Source organism: Mirounga angustirostris, unplaced genomic scaffold (assembly GCF_029215605.1).
Source record: "Mirounga angustirostris isolate CCGP_5_RB_7025 unplaced genomic scaffold, mMirAng1.0.hap1 SCAF_4, whole genome shotgun sequence".
Lineage (NCBI taxonomy): Eukaryota > Metazoa > Chordata > Mammalia > Carnivora > Phocidae > Mirounga > Mirounga angustirostris.
The window spans coordinates 122845232-122869203 of NW_026991712.1; the positions used below are offsets into that span (position 1 = coordinate 122845232).

A 23972-nucleotide genomic window follows, 5' to 3' on the forward strand; every position below is an offset into this window, starting at 1 on the left:
AATATGAACTTATGGATATCCATTTTATCCAATAGGTTATAATCTGCTCTTATTATTGTTCACTTTGATCTTCCAATAGTCTCAGATATGGGCAGTGTGATCCTCTTTAATCTGACTTCTTTCTTTGACATGTCTCTGGCATTGTTTTGAGTACTTCCATATTTTTGCCACGATAAGAGAGGCTCTTTTCGTCTTTTTCATGCCCCAGCTCTGCAAACAGCTACTTCTCCAAGCAGTCCTAATTTCTTTTATTCAGAAATGGTATTTAGAAACCAAGATTTGGGAGGTAGATGTGCCCATTGTTTTGGGTGTGTCATTGTTCTCAGGATTTGAAACTAAGGAAATATATGTAGGAGAAATTCATCTATCTATTTATCTGTCTATTTTACATATATACACATATTAAGATATATCTTATATCTATATCCACACACTAGGAGTTCACACTGATATATCCATTTTTAAACCAACACCACAGGATCCAACATAGTTTCTTTCTTTTCATATTTATAACTACTTTCTCCAAAAAAGAAAACCCTATCTCCCAATTATCCTTAATATATTTATTTATTTTATCTATTTCCTCATGTATAACCAATATTCTATTGCTGCTAAACATCCCAGTCCTCCCTCCCCCCACCAGATGCTCTTCTCATCCTTCTTGAGCTCCAACACTGCTCTTCATGCTGCTGAGGCTCTCCCCACCTACACTCTCTATGGATGCTAACCTTACTTGTCCCCATGTAACGAGTTTGGGACTAAATTGTTCAGGAGAAAAAGATAAGGAAAGAGAAGGAAAGATGCAAAGGAAGATGGAAAAAAAGAGAATGAGAAGAACTTGTAATACTTTTAAATTGCTTATTTGTTTGCTCTGTGGATTCTAATGCCATTGCATATTACATATTTAATTGAAAAGTTCTCTTTTTATTGAGTAACAAGAAACAAAATAACAAGTCTACTTTAACTAACTAGACTTCAAATATTTGACAAATATTTATTAAGTACCTACTCTGTGCCAGTATAAATAAATTTTAGTAAAAACCCAATTAACTGCAGTTCTCAATCAATATATTTTATTTACTTGCTTTTCAGGGAAATTGGCCAATTATAAGAAATCACATCCAAATTGAAGATTTATTCCAAACAAGGTCAGTCATAAAGTCAGTATGGATTTTACTGTAATTCACATGAATTATATATTTTACTATATAAGATGTGATATTCAGAATTATGACCCTGAAAGGGAATATGAAACTCAATCACAATCTAAATACTGCCATGCTCACTATAGACATGTTAGAAATATTTTCAACAAATATTGTTTTATTCTGTTAACCATAAAACTATATTCCCCAAACAACCAATTTCTAGTTTATTTATTCATTCTACAAATATTTAGGAAGTATCTATATGTGTCAGGCACTGTTTAAGAAAATCTATTGAAGTTCCTGTTTTGATGGAGTTTAACATCTTAGCGAGGGGAAAAAAGATAATAAACAGTCAATATGTGCTATTCCAGGTATTATAAGTGCTAAGAAGAAAAACAAAGAAAGCTAGGGGAGCTGCCTTAAAAAGATAGCTAATTTAGTTTTTCCTTGCCATCAGTTTGTCATTTATCCAATGAGATTCTCTTTCTCAAGATGAGAAATACATTGTTCTCATATTTGTTTGCTGGTTTTCTTTAATATGTTTGGGTCAAATTTATAGTAAACTCTTAGTTGTATCTAAATCATTTTGAATAGACTGGGCAGATATTAATCAAGATGGCAAATTGGAAAGGTAAAAGGGAAAGAAAGAGTTATTTGGGGAAGCAGTTTGAGTGGATTTTTAAATTAAAAAAGAAACCCGTATATTGCTTAGGTTTTCTACATGAGTTACGATATCTTCATGATGTTTAAAAGCTATTTTTGTTAAAAAAAATATTTTCACAGTAGCTGAATTCCACTTCAAACAGTATGCTGATAGAGCTTATGTATCCTGAACAAGAATGAATGGAAGATGAAATGATTGAGAAAGACAAAAATCTGTAAATCTTTCTATTGTTCATTAGCCACTTTCCAGATATGTATGTTTTACTAACTCCCACAAATGGTCACTCTACTTTAATAATTTAAATGATGGATATGGCTTAAAACCCTTCTATTATTCTCAAGCAAAATTTGGTATCTTATTCCTTAGCTCAAAAGATTTGTCTACTCCGATGGTACTGTTATAAATGTAAAGAATTGATAATATCAGTTTAACAGAAAGAAAAATAAGAAAATGAAAGTGAGTAAATTCTAGGATAGATTAGTAAATAGAAGTCAGTAGCATCTATATGTGAAAGAAAGATCACTGGACAGGAATTTTGAGACCTGATTTGAGCTCTTCCTAGTTCTTGTTAGGTAACTTTGGGCAAACAAATCCTACTTTCTTATCTCCAGTCTTCTCTTTGGCAAAATGAAGATGATGCCAGTTTGTGTCTAAAGTCACCATTTAGAAACAAAATCCTAGAGTCAAAACAAACAAAACCAATAAAAAAGTATCAGCCTCATATGTTTTGACACACACACCTTCTCCCACTATACACACACATACAGTACTAAAGAAAAATTATTTTTCAGTCAAATAAAAGAATATGTTGAATACTCAATTATTAAAATTCCTATTCACTAAGATTACTGTTCTGTTAGTTTCGATCCTTTCAAAAATTACAATAATCCTCTCAAACGATTATATTTGAGAAAAAATAAGGATAGGAGAAATAGCTACATTATATTTCTCTTTTGATCTTTATTTTTTTCATAGAGTTCACAAAAGACGTCTATGTCTCAATCATTTAGACTTTGCATATGTGCAAAAATACATTTTATGGAAAAAATCCTGATACATTCTATATTATTTCTCAAATAAATAATAATAATGTACAAGGTTGAATTAGTTTATTCATTCTCAGAGAGAAGGGGACCCAAAATAACTATTGTACTATTTAAATTATTGGAAAAAAGAATCCAATAAGTTTTGTTAACCACAATAATACCTTGGCTTTTATATAGTACATTTATTCACAGTAGAGAATACTTTACAAAATATGCATGTGATTTTCCTACTTCATTTTCAAAGGCATCTTATAAAATACAGATTAAACAGTTTCAAAAATGTATTTCTTTTACTGATTTTGCCTCCATAATATTTAGCATCCTATATTTTCAATTTTAATGAATTATTCCTTTTTAATGTGTACCAATTTAGTATACATATTATATACACATATTTGCAAAGGTGCAATGTTCACTGGCAAGGACCTTACAATTGGTATTTTATTTATTGTATTTTATTTTTTTATATGGAACACTTCACGAATTTGCATGGCATCCTTTGTGCAGAGGCCATGCTAATCGTCTCTGTATCATTCCAATTTTTAGTATGTGTGCTATGATTGGTATTTTAGAAATCAAAACCAAAATGGAAAAACTTTCCACAAAATAATCAGAACATACAAATAATTCTGAACTTTGATTTTATTTCTTCCTGTACATTATAATTTACTTTATTTTTTTAACCAAGCAGCACCTGAATCCACTAAAAAATTTCCTCTGACATACTGACGTGCTTTTACACCCCTACCTAAATTGATGAGCATAAGAATACTCATTTTTGGGGCACCTGGGTGGCTCAGTCATTAAGCGTCTGCCTTTGGCTCAGGTCATGATCCCAGGGTCCTGGGATCCTGCTCAGCGGGAAGCCTGCTTCTCCCTTTCCCACTCCCCCTGCTTATGTTCTCTCCCTCGCTGTGTCTCTCTCTGTCAAATAAATAAATAAAATCTTAAAAAAATACTCATTTTTTTGGCCTTAAGCCATTTTATAAGCTAAACAAAGTCACGTGAGTATTTGTTAAAACCTCAGCTGCAAAACTGGTGAAGTATTCAGTGGATGGCAAATTTGGATGGAAGGAAAAAGCAGCTCAGAGACCTTGTTAGCTGGCTGATACAATATACATACACTGAGCAGCCTAGAAAGCACTAGACAAAGGCTTAGGTTGCAGTGGTATTTGCTGTAAAGCTATATTCCCCCCCCCCCAAATCCATAAATAGTATATGTTTTTTCACATAAATTTATATCCAAAGGTGGAACCCAATTATCTGTCACAGGGCTATTATAAGAATGAATTGAGATCATATTTATAAAATGTGTGTACTAAGATCTTGGTCCTGTTTTAAGTGTCTTTTTTTTTTTTAAGATTTTTATTTATTTATTTGACAGAGAGACAGGGAGAGAGGAAACACAAGCAGGGGGAGTGGGAGAGGGAGAAGCAGGCTCCCCGCGGAGCAGGGAGCCTGATGCAGGGCTCGATCCCAAGACCCTGGGACCATGACCTGAGCCGAAGGCAGACGCTTAACCAACTGAGCCACACAGGCACCCCCTGTTTTAAGTGTATTCATCTTCACAACAACACTACAAATATTAGGTTGAAGCATAAGAAATTGACATTTCTATAGGTGAAAAAACAGTTGAATATCAGCAGAATTATATTGCAACCTCATCCTATCGTTTCATGTTACAAATGAAGAAACTGAGGAACAGAGGGGTTAAGTAACTTGCCTAAGGAGAATCATTGTTCTTCTCATTTTACAATTGAGAAAGCTGATGTTTAAGAAAGAACAAGCAAGTTTTCCAAGGATACACAGCTACCTGCCTCTCAGGGAGTTAGATCAAAAGAGATTATATCTGCTTATTTACTTTGTACATTTCATATTGCTAAAATGTTAAACTATTTCTGCTGCTAATATAAAATCTCTTCCTACAGTCATATTAGGTCTTTCATTCTCCAATAACCAAGGATTACAAGGAAATGATGCCTTTAGTTATCCAGATGAAAAGGCTATCATATTTACTCTCTTCTGAGATGTTTTCCCTCCAAAATGACAGGGCGACTGCAGTCATCCTTCCCTGCTCTTTCTGTTATCAACCCAATGCTAAATGATTAAGGTGCTAAAGTACTTTGGTTTGATCTCAAATTATTTTCCATGATGTCCTTGGGACAGATGAGGTGCAAGGGCTATTGGAGATAACATAAAAACATTCATGAAACATTATCATTTCTCAAGTAGCACACAAAATAATCTTCAAACAAAATTTCATGTGATTTAATTTGAGCTGGAACCAGGACATTTTAGAAAGCATACACGGCAGAAGAAGGAAGAACCTAAGTAGGGACATCTGGTTGTTCTTTTTTTTTTTTTCCCCCTCTTCTGCTCTATTTTCATCAATGCCCCTGTATAAGTTAGGCACTTTGAGACATCATCTTTGAGCATTTGGTGCCCTGCAATAAGGCTAGGAGAGACCATCTTCAAGAGAACATGAAGATCTTAGTTAGCAACATGTGCTAGGTATACTACTCCAATGAAGTATTTAAATTCCATTAGTGGCTTCCTTGTAAAAATTTCAGCTGCAACAGTAACAGTTTATCTTTATGGTTCTCCTGGACACAGAGGGTTTAGTAACTACCAGTGCCTGACTCAGGAGTCAACCTGTGTATGAGACCAAACTCAACCTGTATTTGAAATCTCTGCCACTTAACTACTTGTGTGACTTTGGGCAAGTTTCTTCATATTTCTGTACATCAGGTTTTCATATGGAATATATTAGTTCCTACTTATATAATTTAGAAGTATTTTAAATGGGATAATGCTCTTAATGTTTAGAATATTGCCAAACATGCTCAGCATTTTAATAGGTATTGATTTCTCATGAAATTTTCAGCATATCTTAGTTTAACATTTAGAACACAAGTGCTTTCATGTGTTCAGAGAATGCTTAACCATCCATCAGGAATTTAGGTTAATTTCCTTAAGAAATGATTCATCACACTCTTTGCGTTTATCTTATTCTCACTTTATTTTCTAGATTTATCTTTAATGTATCTTTTCCCACTTCCCAACATTTCATACCATCTCAGTTTTTCCAGAATATACTTCATCACCAGTTATATCTATCCTTGTCCTTTCCTTCAATGTTGTAACATATTTCATTGTTTCTTCTCATTTACTGATAACTGTTGTATTACCAAATAGACATCAGTTGCAAATACAGAGTAGCAACACTGAGTGCTATTCGAAGCACAGAGAAATTTTCCCCTGAAATTGAAGCTGATGAACTAGAGGCACATTAAAAACAAATTAAGATCCACTCACTACAACCAATATAGGTTACCACAACAGAAAATTGCATGTGGATATTATACACAGTAACAGAGAACTTGTACTAGAAGAAAAAAGTAGAGTGTGAGTTATAAATCACAGTAGGTTAATAGAAGACTGTTAGCTCTGATTTTCCTTTTTTCTTGTAGAACCTTTTAATTACTGCATTTCTAATGCACTTACATTTGCCAGTAGTTCTCTTTTTTATTCTTCTAATAATAGTTCCTAAGGTACATCCTATAAATTACACCTTCCCTTTTCCTCTCCCTCTTCTCTTTAAACAATTCTGAGAGAGAGAGAAAAAAGAGCAAACTGTAATTTTAAGTAGCTCCTTTGGATTAGTTCATGTGCTCCTTTAAAAAAAAATCTCTAACTGTTATTAGCACTGTGCTTTCCTGTCCCCATTCTTACACATGCCAATTTATCAGCTGTAGCATTGCTGCTGGCCTGCCATTTTTCTATTAAGGCACCAACTCTAGACAAACAAGCCCTCTCCATTCACTCCCTACATTCTTTACTTTTTTAACTTGTTCTAATTCCAGGTTTCCTCTAAGGACCCTCAATTTCAAAACCCTTCATTAGGCTGGCCGAAAGTACTTCTGTTTCCTTTTACCCTATAAAAAGCCTAGCTTTCTCCCCAAACTCATTTGTTCAGTTTTGTCTCTTAACCTCCTTGCCTCTTACATCACTCTTTGCAAGGACAGTGCCCTTTTTTTTTTTTTTTTTTTAATTCTCTAAGCCTTGTCCCTCTGTCTTTGAGATGCTTCTGGAAATCTCACCTCCTGATTAAGGAGAAGAAATAAGTGTTACCACTGAACTTGCCAAACAAGTTAAGAGATGACTATAGGTCCTACATTTGATAAAATGGCAACAAATCCTAATTTAGAAACCCCGGGAAAAGCAATTACATGGGGACAGAGAAAAATTTGTGGTAAGAATAACTCCATGGCAAATAATTAGGTATAAGAAGAATAGAAATTATTTTTTTTCTTGCAAAGATAGAGACATTCATTCATATAATAAATATCCCAGATCCTCTACTACACCAGAGCCTGGAATGATAATAACGATCCTAGCAGTAAAATATCTATTTTCTGGTGTATTCATTTATGGAACAAGTTATTTTTTGTTGCAGTCTTTGCTTCCATTCCTCACTCTTCACATGATACCATTCAAAGTCAAAAGGTACACATAAGACATCAAACACGTGCTTTAAGTATTGAATTCAATGTCATTTCCCTCAAAAGCTTCAACTAGAATAGTTTAAATCATGATAATAAAATAAAGTAAAATGTTTTCATCTCTCCCTTCCTTTTCCTACCTTTTCTACTAGTAAAAGAAGAGTCCAAGAGTGTGACAATTTGAAGAAAAGAGAGAGAGCCATATATTGGATAACAAACGTTTAGTGAGTGAAGTTGTTTATGACCCCTAAGGAAATTACAGTTAAATAATGAAATTATGTTTCATATGTTTTTATAGATTTGTTTTAAAACTACCTTTCTATGTTCAACAAACTAGGTAGGAAACATATTATTCCCAGTTTAAAAGAGAAAAAAGTTTTATGTCAACTCTATTTCAATAAAAAATAAAAATAAAAAAAAGATGTTTTTCACAGAAAAAAAGAGAAAAGTTAAACAAGTGGCATAGCTAGTAGACAAAAGCAGGATTGAGGTTAAAACATAGGTTTCCAAATCCTGGTTCAATTTTTAAAAATTATAATACATACTTCTGCCTTTTAAAAATGGACATGCTAGTGTATACCAGCAGTCTTTTGCCATACAAATAGTCAAATATATACCACATTCACAGTTAGCTTATGTTTTATATATTTCATAGATAATAAGATATTTGAAAACAAATTAAGTTTTTATCAAAATCCTTGGTAAAGTTTGCACTTTCCTTTTGTGTGTTCAATTTTTTGATAAAAATTTAATATATATATTTTATATTACAGTAGGAAAAACTCATGTATACTTTGATTTCAAAGTGAAGTGAATTTTGAAATTCTGAGGCATGGCTTTGACATCAAAGATATTCAAATAATCACCACACTGATAATATTAACTTGATTGAATATTGCAGTCTTCTTGGTTAGACATATTTAAAAGTTGTCTTCAGTTGATTTTTCTTACTTAGAAAAATGCAGCTTCTAAGGAGAATTCAGTTAGGGGCAGTAGTGTGTTAGATTTCAGAGAAAAAGTGGGTAGGTTTGTGTAGACTTCACATGCACCTTTAAATTTTAAGTGCAAAAGATCACAAGTCTTGTGAGAAGTAAAGGTAACTCTCAATGAAATTTAATTGAATGTATCTAATTATCATGTTCTGAGTATGATCATTACTTTGTTAAAGTTGTTCTAAGGATATGGATCTTGAAACTCAAAGACTACATCTCCCTGAACAAAATTTCAGTATCTTAGTGGTTAGTACTCAAAATGCTAAAATATACTGCACAAAAGGTCTGTTTTCTAAAAGTAAGATGACTCTAAATTCAAAGGAAATCATAAAATTATTTTTGTATGCTTTTCTTTTCCTTATAATATACTTTTCTTTATCACTGATTCCTTTTTTCCCATTTTCTGTATCTATTGTGGCCTCACTCTTCAACTTCATTTCACTGTAATTTTCTTTACCTTTATTCTATAACCTGTCACTTCTCTTAGAATTCCCTTGTCTCATCTTCACCTGAGATTAGCCTCTAGCCTATAATATACAAAAGGGGGGTAAGACCATTCCGTGTACTGAAAACATAACATTCCTGTTTATAATATATATTTTTTTCCATTTGAAGCCTTTCTTTCTGTGGTAATAGAAACTTTTAACCATGTCTTTCTCCATTCTGTTCTATAATCCATCACTCTGCTTTTCCACACTCAATTTGCAGGTTTTGATCCTCCTTCCCTATTATCTCTTTGAGAACTGAACCTTTCATCCTTTTTGCTATATTGCATGCCTATCTCTTCTCAAAAATGCCCCACTTCTGTTCATGGCAGCTGACCCTCTAGATAGCTCATCCAGGGAGGGGATATAGAGGAGAAAACCCACCAAGTGGTTTCACTTTCAAATACTAAATGTGAACGTTGGTTGGAGTGCCAAGTGGCAAGTCTGTACAGTACAAACAGTAAGCACTATGGGGGCTCAAACCTTTAAAATTATTTCCCTGTATATGTCTGGACTCCATATCTTGTCTGAATAATCATGTGCTTGTCTCAATTTTGTTAGGGTTATTCAGGGCAGTCATTCAGACCAAAAGGCATTGAAGCTGTATTAGAAATACTGCCATGCCAGAGTTTGACTTAGGTTCACAAAATAACAAAAAGTAAAAAAAAAAAAAAAAGGAAGAAAAAAATATTTTAAGCTATATTGTATGAATGACAACCACTCAGAGCTCAAAAATAAGATGCCACCTCAGACATGGCTATTAAATAGACTAGAAATCATATTCAAGGATGCCAGAAATTCACTGTGCTTTGTTCTTATTCAAATAACCCTTTTAAAGTGGATATGTATCCAATAGTGCTATGTATTCGGTAGCATTTAATAAACCCTTGTTTAAATGGATGGAAACTGCATAATAAGAATTTTGTCAGAGAATTATTTGGAAGAAAAACACATGAACCACACTCTTTTCTTTAAAGTGACTTCACCGCCAAGAGTTCCTCTGTTGAGAGACACTGGAAGTGTCATGGAGTCTTGCTTGCCAGGCAGGGTGGGTGAGTCTAAGCTTGATATTTATAGGGCCTCTGCTGAGGTGAGTATCTCCCACTTCACTTACCTCCTTTATTTATCAATCAATATTTATTGTTCATCATGAACAATTTAGGCTCTTTTTCGATTTTTCTCAGCCCACAGGGCTGGGCTGGGGTAGAAAGAAATTAGTTTATATTACATCCTAATATAAACAGTTACAAGGCCTTCCTTACCCTGGCTCCTTCTCAGTGTTTCAGGCCAGGGCATTTTCTCGAGTGAGCTCATGGTTTTGTGTCTAAGGCAGAGGAAATAGGTTGATGGACTCTATCAAAGCACTCATAATTTATTGAGCACTAGCTATGTACCAGCACTTTTGAAGATGTTTACATAAATGATTTCATTTTCAGGCTCCCAACACATCTATCTCCTTTTCACAGATGGGGAAACTGAGGCACTAATCAGTTAAAAAATTTGTCTAAGGTTATGCAGCAAGTGGTAGAGCCAGGGATGGAACCCCGCAATCTGACTTGAGAGACTGCCCTCTCAACAAGTAAGGTTGTCCTAGGGTAACTGAGTTAATTAATTCAACTCTTGTTGTGTGAAGTGGTGGTTTTGTTTTGTTTTGTTTTCTGTCTGCCAGGCTTACTTTGCTGGGTTGAATCACGCCGAATAGATTGCCTTGTCTGCAGTTGCCAGCACAAAACTTTTTGTTGTTGTTTTGTTTTTTGTTTTTGGGTGAAGCTCTTTCTCTTGGGCTTATTATTCCAAAAGGAAAACACCAGCATTATCAGGAGGACACTAGGTCACTGGTCCCTGGGGCAGCAGGTATAGAGAAGCACCCACTGGAAGGAGTGATAGAAGTAGCCCAAGTCTTGCTGGGCTCTATAACCAGGTTAATTGTTGTGAAGATAGAATCTTGAGAAATGATCACTTAGGTCACCAGGTTAAGGGTGCTAGAAGAACACAGAGGTCAGGGCCTGAGGTAAGGCTAAGAGAGCACAAGGGAAATGAGGTAAAAAACACAGGTGTTAGAATACCAGACTGCATCAGGAAAACAGGGGTAGAAAAGTCACACCACAGCTCAGGCTCACTGTGTAGAATGCAGAAAGGTTAAACTGCCAGGTAAAGAGCAAGCATAGTCTGCTGCACTTGGTGGGGTCCCTTTTGCATCTGTAGCTGCTATGGCAACCCCTTTGTGTCTCGCCTACCTACTTTTTCTATAAGGTTCTGATGGTGAACACTAATCTCTCACTTTTAGTTCTAGGTTCCTAAACCGGTAGAGCTACACCTAGGAATGCGTGGGAAGATTTCATTTTCCACTCTGCTTTTTCATTGACCTTCCTTGTGTTGGACTATTGCTTCTGATGGAGAATCAGACTGAGACTGAAGAGCTTCTTCAACAGCTACTATCATGCTAGAAACTACTATAGAAGAGTAAGGGCTAGCTCAGAGAATCTGTCATTCTTCTAGTCATGAGAATTAGGACCTTGGGTAAGGGAGACACTGGTTGGTATATTGTTTATAAGTTAGCTCAGCATTCAATCTTTTTTTTTTATGTTTGCTTCCTCTTTCCTCACAGTTTTTTTTCTCTCTTTTTTTTTTTTTTTTTTAGATTTTTTTAATTTATTTGAGAGAGGGGGGGAAGGTCAGAGGGAGAAGCAGACTCCCTGCCGAGCACGGAGCCCGATGCGGGACTCGATCCCGGGACTCCAGGATCATGACCTGAGCCGAAGGCAGTCGCTTAACCAACTGAGCCACCCAGGTGCCCTCAGCATTCAATCTTGACCTAAATCTAGGTCCTGCTGAATTTTAGGGCACGCTAAAGACATACTTAGGCAACATTGATACATTTCCTGCATTGTAGGATATATAGAGTTTGTTTATGACATAATTACTTATTTAAATTGAGTGCTGAGGCCACCATGATCTGTCTTAGCAGTCGGTTTCAAATTTTGAATTCTAACCTGGGTTTCAGTTTGTTCTCAAGTCTTTAGTTGTATCCAGCGAATCAAAGGATAGTTCGATAATTTCAACAATAATATTCTATGGGTTAAACATATTTGGGGTTGTGAATTTGGACATCTTCTCATTTTGCAACTATAAATACAAACATATACATTGTTTTAATTTTAAAGGTCAGACCTGAAAGGTTCCACTTGCCAGGATGACTCTAGAAGCTCCATGGCTGGTATCCTGCTTGTTGTTTAGTCAGCTTCTGTTTGTGGACTCAGATCATGTTGACAGTATCACAGGCTCTTGAAGAAATGGAAAATGAACGTATTCTATGGACTCAAAGTATGTAAATACATGAAAATATCTGAGCTACGGAAATATTTCCTGTTTAATGGTTCAGACTTACAAGTTAGAAAAACCGGCTCCATCAACATGACAAGTCATCAGTTGGAGTCTGGGTGAGGGATTGGGATTGAGGGAGGCTTCTCCGGGCTATTAGTGGAGAAGAACAAAATCTTATAAATGAATGGGGCAAGAATGTTCACATTAAACTCCAGCTGCTATCTCATCTTTATTCCTGATAAATTTGTCCTCAGTGACCACTTCTACTCTGTTCATGATATGCAGAGTCCAGAACACTGAAGAAGCAACTAAGAATCAGACTGAGGTTACTAAGCACAGAGATCTGGGTATAAGAGAAAGCCAAGATTGCAAACTGAATATGGCCTCTTAGACCCACGTCAAGGAAGAACACATTCTCGCCCAACAGTGAACTGTAGGTGATATTGAGTTCAGCAGAGCTTTGAGGGAGGAAATAAAGCATAGGAACCCCAACTGATATAGCATGGTTAGAAGAGAAGGTGACCTCATTCCTTTGCCTTAGTTTTGGGATGATGCTCGGGCAAGGCGTTCCCTACAATATTCCCTATCAATATCAATTCCCTATGATACCTCTTCTGCCTGTCTCTTGTCTTTCTCTATAACTGCCTCCATGGGTCACTGCCTAAACTCAATAAATTGAGCGCTTTCAGCACAAAATCTTTAATTCATTATAGCTCCAAGATACTCTTACCTATCAGTTTGATGCAACATGATGGAATGACCACAACGCCGAGTCAAACCGATATCAGTTTGAATTCTGGCTTTGACATTTACCATCTGTGCCTCCCTGGGAAGTTTACTTATACCTCTTTAAGCCTCAGTGTCTCCACTGTAAAATGGATAAAATAGTACCCATCTCACATAGATGATGAGAGGATTTAAGGGATGATATATACATAGGATAGGGCCTTGCACATGGAAGTCATCAGTACCTGGTAGTTTTATTATTTCCCTATACCAATATCGGTATTCATTTCCCGTGGCTGCTGCAACAAATGATCACAAGCTGAGTGTCTTCAAACAACAGAAATTTATTCTTTCACAGTTCTGGAGGTAAAAAATCCAAAATTAAGCTGTCGGCATGGCTGGCTTCTTCTGGAGACCCTGAGGGAGAATCCTTTCCATGTTTCTCTCCTAGCTTCCATGGCTGCCAGCATTCTTTGGTAATCATTGACCTGTAGACATATCTCTCCAGTCTCTCTGTCTCTGTTTTCACATGGCCTTCCTTTCTGTGGCTCTGTGTGTCTTCTCCTTTTCTGTTGCTTATAAGGATATATGTCATTGGCTTTGTGGTCCACTCTAATTTGGGATGATCTCATTTGGAGATCTTTACCAAATTACATTTGCAAAGATCCTTATTCCCAATCAGGTCACATTGAGAAGTTCCGAGTGGACATATCTATTGAAGGAACATAGTTCACTCTACTACAAAACATGTGGTTAGCTGAATTGTATCCCTCCACGTTGGTATGTTGAAGCCCTAACCCCCAGTACCTCAGAATGCGACTGCATTTGGTAGATAGGGCCTTTGAAGAGGTAATCACGTTAAAATGAGGCCATTAGTGTGAGCCCTAATCTAGTCTGACTGGTGTTTTTGTAACAGGAGGAGATTTGGACACAAAGAGAGACACCAGGAATGCACATGCACAGAGGAAAGCATGCTCTGTGTGAGGACACAGTAAAAAGTCGCCATTTGGTAAGCCTCAGAAGACCAACCTGCCGACACCCTGAGCTTGTACCTGCAGCCTCTAGAACGGGAGAAAATTTCTGTTGTTTGAGCCACTTAGTCTGTGGTATTTTGTTAGGCCGCCCTCACAAATTAACATAATACATTACATTAATGAGGGGCCTGCTTTCTTTCGCTTCTTTTTTTTAAGATTGATTTTATGTATGTATGTATGTATGTATGTATGTATGTATTTATCAGAGCGAGAAGGAGAGCGCACAAGCAGGGGGAGCGGGAGTGGGAGTAGCAGACTTCCCGCTGAGCAGGGAGACCGATGCGGGACTTGATCCCAGGACCTTGGGATCACGACCTGAGCCAAAGGAAGAAGCTCAACTGACCGAGCCACCCAGGTGCCCCTTTTTTTTGGTTTATTTAGGGGCCTAGCAGTCTACACATGGAATCTGACTTTCTTTTTCTGTTTTTCACTTTCAGTACAGTATTTATTTTTAATTTTTTTATATTAACATACACTGTATTATTAGTTTCAGAGGTAGAATTTAGTGATTCATCATTTGGAATCTGACTTCTTAGAGTGTGCTCATGAATCCCTTGTTTGCAGTAACCTTACAATGTGAGTAGTATCCTGCTTAGATACTACTTAATACAGTAGGTAGTGCCACTTTACTGAAATTCTGCCTGATTTTGTAGCTGAACTAAGTGAAGCACAGTGAATATAGTCAAGTACCTGGCAACTAAAATTCTGTAGTATCTCAGACCATCATAATGAATAGTATGGTTATTGTGAAATCTAGAAGGTATAGAGGATTTAGATTAAAGAGGACTATTATAAGCTTATTTTCTTGTGATCTACCTTTTCCTTTTGCAAGGTAAATGTTAAAAAAAATCTGGTTAATTGACAATTTTGGTTATTAAAGTAAAATAAAAGTCCTCAGACATATACATGATATTTTACCCCATTTCAACTTAAGAGCCATTTCACTTGTATATTAAGTTACCTATTATATACCATCTTCCATTAACAAATTCTAAAAATAGCCTTGATGAGCATGAAACTTTGCGTCTTTTAATTTATGGGCTTGAAAAGACCCTAAACTCCTAAGTGTTATCTTTTTTAACTAGCTTATGATTAGCACAGCTGTTATTTTAGTTCATTGTTCTATTGCTTTTGTAAAGAGCTTTGGGATTTTTATGAAGGTGCTAAGCTTATAGTGTATTTTTAATCACCAATTCAGTTATCATTATCTTTGTCATTAAAAACACCACATTTGTAAGCCTATGCTGGTGTTCAAATAATATGCATAAGCAATTAACGGTAAATATTAATAATGATATCGTCAACCTCTAAAACAGAAAGCCAGAATGATTAAGTTAAAGAAGCATATATAGTTCTCTTAAGCTTTTCTCTGACAAGTATGATTTCAAATATATTTATTGTTGAGATATTTATCTGACATATTACTTATGACTGGCATGTCTAGAGATTTTAGGGCAATACATCAACCAGTACTCTGGGGGTGAATCTCACATTGTACTCTCTTAACAATAGTTGGCAGCAGGTAGCATTCCTTTCCTCTGTGTCTATTCTGACCTGCTCCAAGGTCAAGACAATGAATATGTGATCCACCATTCAGTTCCCTCTGAAAATTCATGGATTTCTCACCGTTACTATAATCTACATGTTTCTTCACTGTGTTAACATGAATAAATAGGGTACTGAGAAAAGCAAGGGAGACAAGGCTACGGATACTCTATAATCTCTCTGGCTAACATGTGAGTGTTGGAATGATCCTGGAAAACATCAGGATTCAAGTGCTTTGAACAGACTCCTTGGTCTAGAACTGTTTCTCTCTTCTGTCATTGCTTCCCAGGCGCTTGCACAGTGCCAGGCACCCAGGAGGTGATCAATAAATAATTTTTAATGGGTAAATTAGTGAATGAGCAAACTGCAAAATGTATCACCACTCTTCATTAGCAAAAATATTATTAGTTGCTTAGTCAACAGTGATAAATGGTACTGAGCTCCATCTGGCGGAATTGAAACAAAAAACAAAAAACATATAGGCCACTTTGCCTCAGGCTCAAGCAAAGCATTATCAAGATGCAGAGAGAGGGTCGTAGGGTAGCTCTATTTTCAACTTTTTGAGGAACCTCAGATCTGTACCTCTGAAACAAATAATGCAATATATGTTAAGAAAAAAAGAAGAAGAAGAAGAAGAAGGTAGCAGGAGGGGAAGAATGAAGGGGGGGAAATCGGAGGGGTAGACGAACCATGAGAGACGATGGACTCTGAGAAACAAACTGAGGGTTCTAGAGGGGAGGGGGGTGGGGGGATGGGTTAGCCTGGTGATGGGTATTAAAGAGGGCACGTTCTGCATGGAGCACTGGGTGTTATGCACAAACAATGAATCATGGATACATCTAAAACTAATGATGTAATGTATGGGAATAATATAAGAATAAAAAAATTAAAAAAAAAAGATGCAGAGAGAGGAACAAGCACAGACACACATCTGTGAAATAAGGAAGTAACAGCAATTACATATATCTCACAGCCCATCAAGCAGTTCAAACAGAATATATAAACATGATACCTATGTTATTACCTCCCCAACCCTCCCCCCACCACCAATGATAGGACATTTGAAATCTTAGGACGTCTCTAGAGGAAATGCAAAATCAAATGCAATATATTGTGAAAAGGTCTTGGACGAAATAAGGTTTCAGTCCAATTGTGAAGGAAGTGTGAGCTCTCATTTGGTAAGAAGTACAAAATTGATAGATTAGGAAGCCACTGTAGGAATTTGAAAAGCCTAATGGAATTGAGGGACAGAATAATGTGGGCAAATTTTTTAATGAACTCATACAACAGAGAAACAGGAAAATTTGATATAGTGTATGTATAAATGTTCTAAGAATGTATTAAGCATAATACAATGGTTTATTTCTGTAAATAATATCCTTGGGCCCTAGCAGAAGGGAGGCTGGCTCAGATGATGCCTTCCTGAAGTCAAATTGTTGCACTTGCCTACACAAGCCCAGTTAATAATCTTTCAAAATCTAACCACCTGTGAGTGAGACATTGAGGAAGTAGTAATAAATAAACTATTTTACTGCACCTTAGGGAAACACACTCATAATTTTACCCTACCTGAATCATGAGAGAGTAATTGTGATACCTTAGACATGGTTTTCTATAAAATCACAGGCTTTGGCTGTGCAGGTGAATTAGAGAACCAAGTCAATCAATAATGTTGAGTAAAGAATAAAATGACAAGGGACGCCTGGGTGGCTCAGTCGGTTAAGCGGCTGCCTTCGGCCCAGGTCATGATCCCAGGGTCCTGGGATCGAGTCCCACATCAGGCTCCTTGCTCAGCAGGGAACCTGCTTCTCCCTCTCTCTCTGTCTGCTTGTGCTCTCTCTGTCAAATAAATAAAATCTTTAAAAAAAAAAAAATGAATAAAATGACAAAACAAAACTTCTCCCTCAATTACCTGAATCATTAAGGTAAGAGTGGGTTTTATAAAGAGTACATTTTCTAGATCAGTGGTTCTTATCTTGTTTAAAACAAAATAAGCACTATCTATTGACTGAATAAATAGTATGTTTCACACTTTTTTTGGAATAAGTAAGTGTTATGATACTTTGAAAATCAAAATTTCATTTACAAATATTTCTGACTTCAAATATAGCACAAAGTACCACCTCTGTAGATGTGGGAGCAGTTCTCAGAGAAGAGGGGTTAGTTAAGGCAGTGCAAAATGCAAAACATCTCAAAGGGTCTTTGTGACAATGTGCCTGGTTAGGGCTATTGTATGTATGAAGAAGTGGAATTCTTCAACAATGTTTTCTGGTATAATACATTCTTCTAACTGGAAAAGGTTAGGGACCATCGAGCTGGACAATTGCTTGGATCTGTGCTGACAGTTGTGACTTTCTAGGATCACAGGATTAAAGAGCATCTCAGCAGATTTGACATCTTTGGCTGTCTTTGTGATTGATGCTCATCACAGTGGCCAGAACCATGATGAGACCATCCCCATCAGTCATTAAGGAAGGCTGTCATTTCACGCATATTGCCATAATTTGAGGACATGTCTGAATAGTGGAAGCAATGAAACTGCAACATGCCCAATCCCGTAAATTTAGCCATTTATCACATATTACAAGATCTAGAGTCGATGGCCAGGGTGATGGATATTAATGATGGAGATGGCTTGATTTAAATAGTTTATTGTCCACAGGTGTAACCTAAGTGTAATTTATTTCCTTTTTCCTCAAAAGAACCATGGTTGAGACTGGGAAGATTAACTGTCAGAAATTACTTAACTAAGAAAGAGAAAATGATTTAGTTTATCTCATAACATATTTAAATTACATCAGAATTGAAGGAGAAAAATATAAAAATTATGAAATGCAAAGAAACTGAAAATATGGAAGAAATACACACATCATCAAGTCATTAGTTCAGATGAGTCATTTTGCTTAGTATAGAGAGCACAGTTAATAATGGATTATCTCCAAAAATGCTTAAAATGTGGCATTGCAAAAGGTAATTCTGTTCATCTTTAAAAATTTTTTGCAAAGTCAGATAATTTTGAGAAAAACAGTACGGCAGAAGTTACCAAAATTGCTAGACACAGCATCCCAGTTAAAAATAACTACAAATAGTAAGCTATCCTTGGTAGAACAAAAAATAAACTTAAAAAAAAAAGTTTTGTTACTAAGGAATCAAAGATCTCAAGCAGGGACAAAAGGCAAAACACTTAAGTTGAAAAAGAAATAAATGGGCGCCTGGGTGGCTCAGTTGGTTAAGCGACTGCCTTCGGCTCAGGTCATGATCCTGGAGTCCCTGGATCGAGTCCCGCATCGGGCTCCCTGCTCAGCAGGGAGTCTGCTTCTCCCTCTGGCCCTCCCCCCTCTCATGCTCTCTCTATCTCATTCTCTCTCTCAAATAAATAAATAAAATCTTAAAAAAATAAAAAAAAGAAAAAGAAATAAATGTAAAGAAGCTTAGCCATAGAATTAAAACTAGATTGAAAACAAAACAAAACCCTGATTATCATAAATGATTTTTAAAATGGTGAAGATTGGAAGATATTTTAAAATTACATATTCAAATTAGGTGAGTGAATTATTACATAATAGGGGCCACTTTCTACCTACATTTATAATCCCAGCATCTAATAAGTGAAAGCACATATGATGTTTACCTTTTGGGATGTTTACTAGTCCTAATCCTCTTCTTCGAAAACTAGTCCCATTTCTATAGTGAATGCTAGGTCCCGTATTTGAACGAGGTGATCCTTCCCTGTCATCATAGCAGATAGGACTGAGGACAGAGTGAAATAGATCTGCCCTAACATGGGTAGAGCTGATTCTCTCTCTAGAGAATTTGGAACTGAAGCATAGTTAATTAAGGGCAGGATGGGAAAGGGATGGGAAGTCAGTGCAGGGCTGTGTTTGAGCATGTGCATGTGTGGAAGCAGAGAAAGTCACTTGAGAGAAAGGGAGGAAGAGAGAAAGAGATGCAGAGAGAGAGAGAGAGAGAGACTGAGGGGCAAAAGCAAGAAAGGTAGAGGGTACGCACAAGAGAAAAGCAGATACTCAATGAGAGACCGCCCCCATGAAACTTTCTCTTGTTCTATATGGTTATGGTTTCACATGAGGTTTGATTGGAGTCCCCATCCTGGGTTTCTGGGAGTTTTCCTTACAGTTTTTATGATAATCTTCAATTTGCTTAAACATTATGCTATGAGTTAAATTTAGGGCATGGAGAAAAGGCAAGGTTCTGCAGAAGTTAGGGGGAGAAGTAAATATGAAGCAGAATCAATACATTTCTCTTCTTTTAAGTTACTCTATTTGGTAATTTATTAAAACACAATACCTGCATTTATAGGCTCACTATATGTTAACACATAATAATGGAATGAGTAGGTTTAGTAACTTCTCCAGGTCATATGGATTCTTAGTGGACTGGAATATGATTTCCAAACACATAATCCTCCTATTAGATTTTGCTTAGTCAAAACTTTAAGATTTTGAAACAGTTATCCAAAATTAGGCTTCAAGTTCTTCCTCTACATAATGTGTTTTTGCCTAAGTAAGCATGATGTGACACAATTTGTACTTCTGGTAGAAATACAGAGGTTAGAAGAAAAACTGTAATAAGATGCCATCTTCTGTCTACGAAACTGAAAAAAAAAAACAAAAAACAAAAACCAAAAAACCTAGAGTTGATGAGGGTTTAGGGAAATGGGCCATGTCACACTTGGGTGTTGGAATTATAATAGGAAATATACCAATTCTCATTCATTCAACAAATATTAATGAATGTATTTTCGATGTCAGACACTGTTCTAGGCACTGAAATTTGGCAGTCAACAAAACAGACAGAAATCTGCCTGCATGGAACCTACATATTTTTCTAAAAGTTTAAAGCTGTACATATCCTTTTAACCTAAAAGTGGTAGTTTTTAGATATATGTATATGCATTTTTTTCACACAATGGAATACTATGTTGCCATTAAACACATGTTTTTAAAGAATATAATGTTAGGTTAAGTATTAGGTTATAAAGGAGTAACTACAGTAGGTTCTCATCCTTATGAAAAATTGTTCAAGTAGTTTAAATAGTGAGATGAATACTCACACACATATACTTTTTTAAATCAAAAGAAATATATACGAAAACAGTATTGGTCGTTGCCTCTGTATGATGAGATTATAGATAATTTTAATTTTGCTCATATTATGTCTCCATGTTTCTAGATTTTCTGTAATGAAACTGTATTAATTTGATATCGTTTGCTTCAAGTGGAAGATGCATGATGTTTCACATTTTTGTATTTTTAAGATTGAGAATTATGAGCTCAATGCGGGCAGGAATCTGTGTTAGAAACTTAGTTGCATCAATGAATGTGATCGTGTCAAAAAGAAAACGTCCATCCTTTAGACAAAGGAGTACATTGTAGTACAATTGTCACTGTGTATGTTTGACATTAAGGCTGCCTATAAGCTCATTAATACTTTTGTCCCTCCAGTTGAGCTATTTGTCTCTAAAATGCCACATGAATTTTAACTTGTTTGTATCCATATATATTGTTTAAAATGTTCTTTGAAAAGATGAGCACAGTGTACCTAAAAGACAATTTAATTAAAGGTAGTGGATCCCTAACAATAGTTTCTCATTCAAGCCTGAATAGCTCTGTGTCCAAAGTTCCCATTGTATGCATTTTAATTAAGGAAAACAAACAAAACAATCGAAAATAGAACAACTGTAAGTCATATAATGCAAGCCATATAATATGAAATTAAACCGTCAGTCCAAAAGATGTTAATAAAAAGTCCAAGTTTTAGGGTACATTATAGTGAACATCTGTTGTTTTTACACGTTGGCATCTGTATTTCCCACTCTGGAAAATAGGACCTGCTTTCTACAAAAAAACCTTTCCTTTGGGGAACCCCTTCTCAGCTCATGTAATCCATGTAGGTTTGGCCCACACACCGAACTCTAGGGCTATGCTGTTCAGTGCGGTAGTGGCTATTATTTTAAATCTAAATTGCTTAAAATAAAATTTAAAATTTTGTTCCTCAGTTGCATCATGCATATTTCAAGGAATCAATGGCCACACATGACAAGTGGCTACCACATTGCACAGTGTAAATTATAGACATTTCCATCATCACAGGAAGTTCTTTTGAATTGTGATGTGGAATTAAGTAACTCAGGAAATCCCATGTGACTGGCCATAGTGATGAATTCAGAGGACACATGATCCAATCAGGTTGGTGAGAGCCAGGACCAGGACTCTTGTAAGGGTTGAAAGAGAGAGGTTCTCGTGACTCTATTGGAATAAAATAGGATATGAAATTGGAGCTAGTGCAGTTTCCACAAGGGACAACCCTGCTGAGTATGGAAACTGCGTGGAAGAGAGAAATGAGATCATGATGATGTTTCTGGAGTCTATGAACTGGCAGTGCCTAAAGACTATTTACAGGTTTTTAAGTTACAAAAGCCAATAATTTTCCGTTTTGCTCAGGATCATTTGGGGGCTACTAGGTTGATTAGATATATAGCTGAAGGAGTATTGACTGAGATATATAATTGAAGGTGAATTAACTGAAAAGCATCATGGTTGTCTCTTTGATGCCACCATCAAGGCTCAAAAGTGACTCCAAGGATATAAAAAAGATTTTGAGTCAAACTTTGTAATTCAAATACGAGAGTGATACGTAACTACATAGATATATGTATGCTGTTGCCATTTAGCAAACAGAAGTCTTGTGTGTAAATTTCACGTCATTTATTTTCTGAAAAGCTGTTATCAAATCAGTGGGAGTAGATTCTTATAATTGATAGCTTCTTAGAATCTACGAATATGATACATATATGTTAATATAGAAAACATTGGGAGGACAGTAACTTTTCCCCCATCTTCATCAGCTCATACATTCTCAGATTTGCTTTACTGATGCATAGGTGTTTATAATCTTTTGTGGACTGCTTGAAGTGGCTTGTGTTTCATTTTGGTGTAGCCTGCTTCTATCCAATAATTGGATACATAAGCTCACTGTGACTTACACATAAGTCTTTTCATATTTAGTCATAGTTCTTCTGAAGATACAGAAAGAAATTTGTGTAGTTTATTGCTAACGTTTTGATGTGCCATATTTAATTTTATATTTCTTTTTTTTTTTAAGATTTTTTAAATTTATTTATATGACAGAGAGAGAGACAGCTAGAGAGGGAACACAAGCAGGGGGAGTGGGAGAGGGAGAAGCAGGCTTCCTGCCGAGCAGGGAGCCCGATGCGGGGCTCGATCCCAGGACCCTGGAATCATGACCTGAGCCAAAGGCAGGCGCTTAACGACTGAGCCAGCCAGGCGCCCCTTAATTTTATATTTCTTTTCTCTTATTTCTCTCCCCTAATTTATACCTACTATCACTGGCTTTGAAGGTCAGAAAAAGTAGTTAAAATGAACTGTACGGAATAGGTGAAGAAAACGTAAAGACCCAACTTGTTATCATTACATAAAGAATGCTTTAATTTCAGTGCAGACCTTTTCAAATATTTTGTTTGTTTGTTTTCTCTTTTAAACATCTGTAATACAGCTAGGAGAATCATCATGCCCTAAGTTGAGTTGAGTTCTCCACTTTTGCTCTGATGAACTTCACAGCAATTTGTTTGCATATGCTTCCATTCCATTTTCATAATGAAATATATTTAACAAAGAGGGAAATGCCAAGAAAATAGATGTGTTTCTGAAAGTGGCAGGGGATTGGGTGGGGTAACTGGACATGTTTTCTAACAGAGTTTACAAAATTACATTTTCTCCCATTTCATATCCTTTAAATAGACTAACCAAGTAGAAGATAGCCCATTTTCAGAAAGGCTCCCTCAGGAATCGGTGGGAAATATTCAAAAAAACACTCTGAGTCAACGTACTGACAGTGATCAGGAAAAAACAAACAAACAAACTCCGCTAGCATTTGGATTGTATACAAAGAGCCATCACATCCCAGACTCAGGGAATGATATATGATGCACCTGGAAAAGTGCACTGAGTTTGGATAAACTCAATTCCAGAAATATGTAGAAGATTGGAGAGAGTTAAGAGGGGGAAAAAATGACGAAGTGACTAGGGAGGTGAGGTTGGGAGGGGGGTTTGGGAGGAAAGATTAAAGCAACTGACTAAGTAAGTTTTAAGATCTGACATGATAAGAGCCAACAAATATTTTAAAATAGCAAATACTAAGACAGAGACTTGAGACAGAGAAATTATTTGGAATGACAAAAGACTGCAGGAAAATAAGCAATACTGAGAAATCCAAAATTATGGCTATGTATGGGGAAAATGAAAAACAAACACAAATAGTAACTTTTGAAATATTTTCTTAAGGAGACCGTAGGAAGCTTTAATTCATGGCAAATTTACTACTAACTACAAAGAAAGCCATGGGTGTTAGAAGATGATTGTAAGGAATGAGTGGTGAGTGATACGACCGGAGATGTTTTTTCCTACTTAGTATTTCTACAAATCTATTATAATATGTAAATTCAAATTTATATTGAACAAGGGTATGC

At 36.1% G+C, this 23972-nt stretch overlaps 1 protein-coding gene, 1 long non-coding RNA gene and 1 other non-coding gene across 3 annotated transcripts in view; 2 read left to right on the forward strand and 1 right to left on the reverse strand.

The window, feature by feature from the left end:
• LOC135364042 (serine/arginine repetitive matrix protein 3-like) overlaps positions 1–23972 on the forward strand; it is a 110763-nt gene that overhangs the window by 48786 nt on the left and 38005 nt on the right. The window lies entirely within an intron of this gene.
• LOC123860648 (U6 spliceosomal RNA) lies at positions 3320–3425 on the reverse strand. Its single transcript, XR_006794772.1, has one exon. It is a non-coding gene; the product is annotated as a U6 spliceosomal RNA (small nuclear RNA).
• On the forward strand, positions 10526–14156 carry LOC123859459 (uncharacterized). Its single transcript, XR_006794493.2, has 3 exons — positions 10526–11357; positions 12002–12161; positions 13804–14156. It is a non-coding gene; the product is annotated as an uncharacterized LOC123859459 (long non-coding RNA).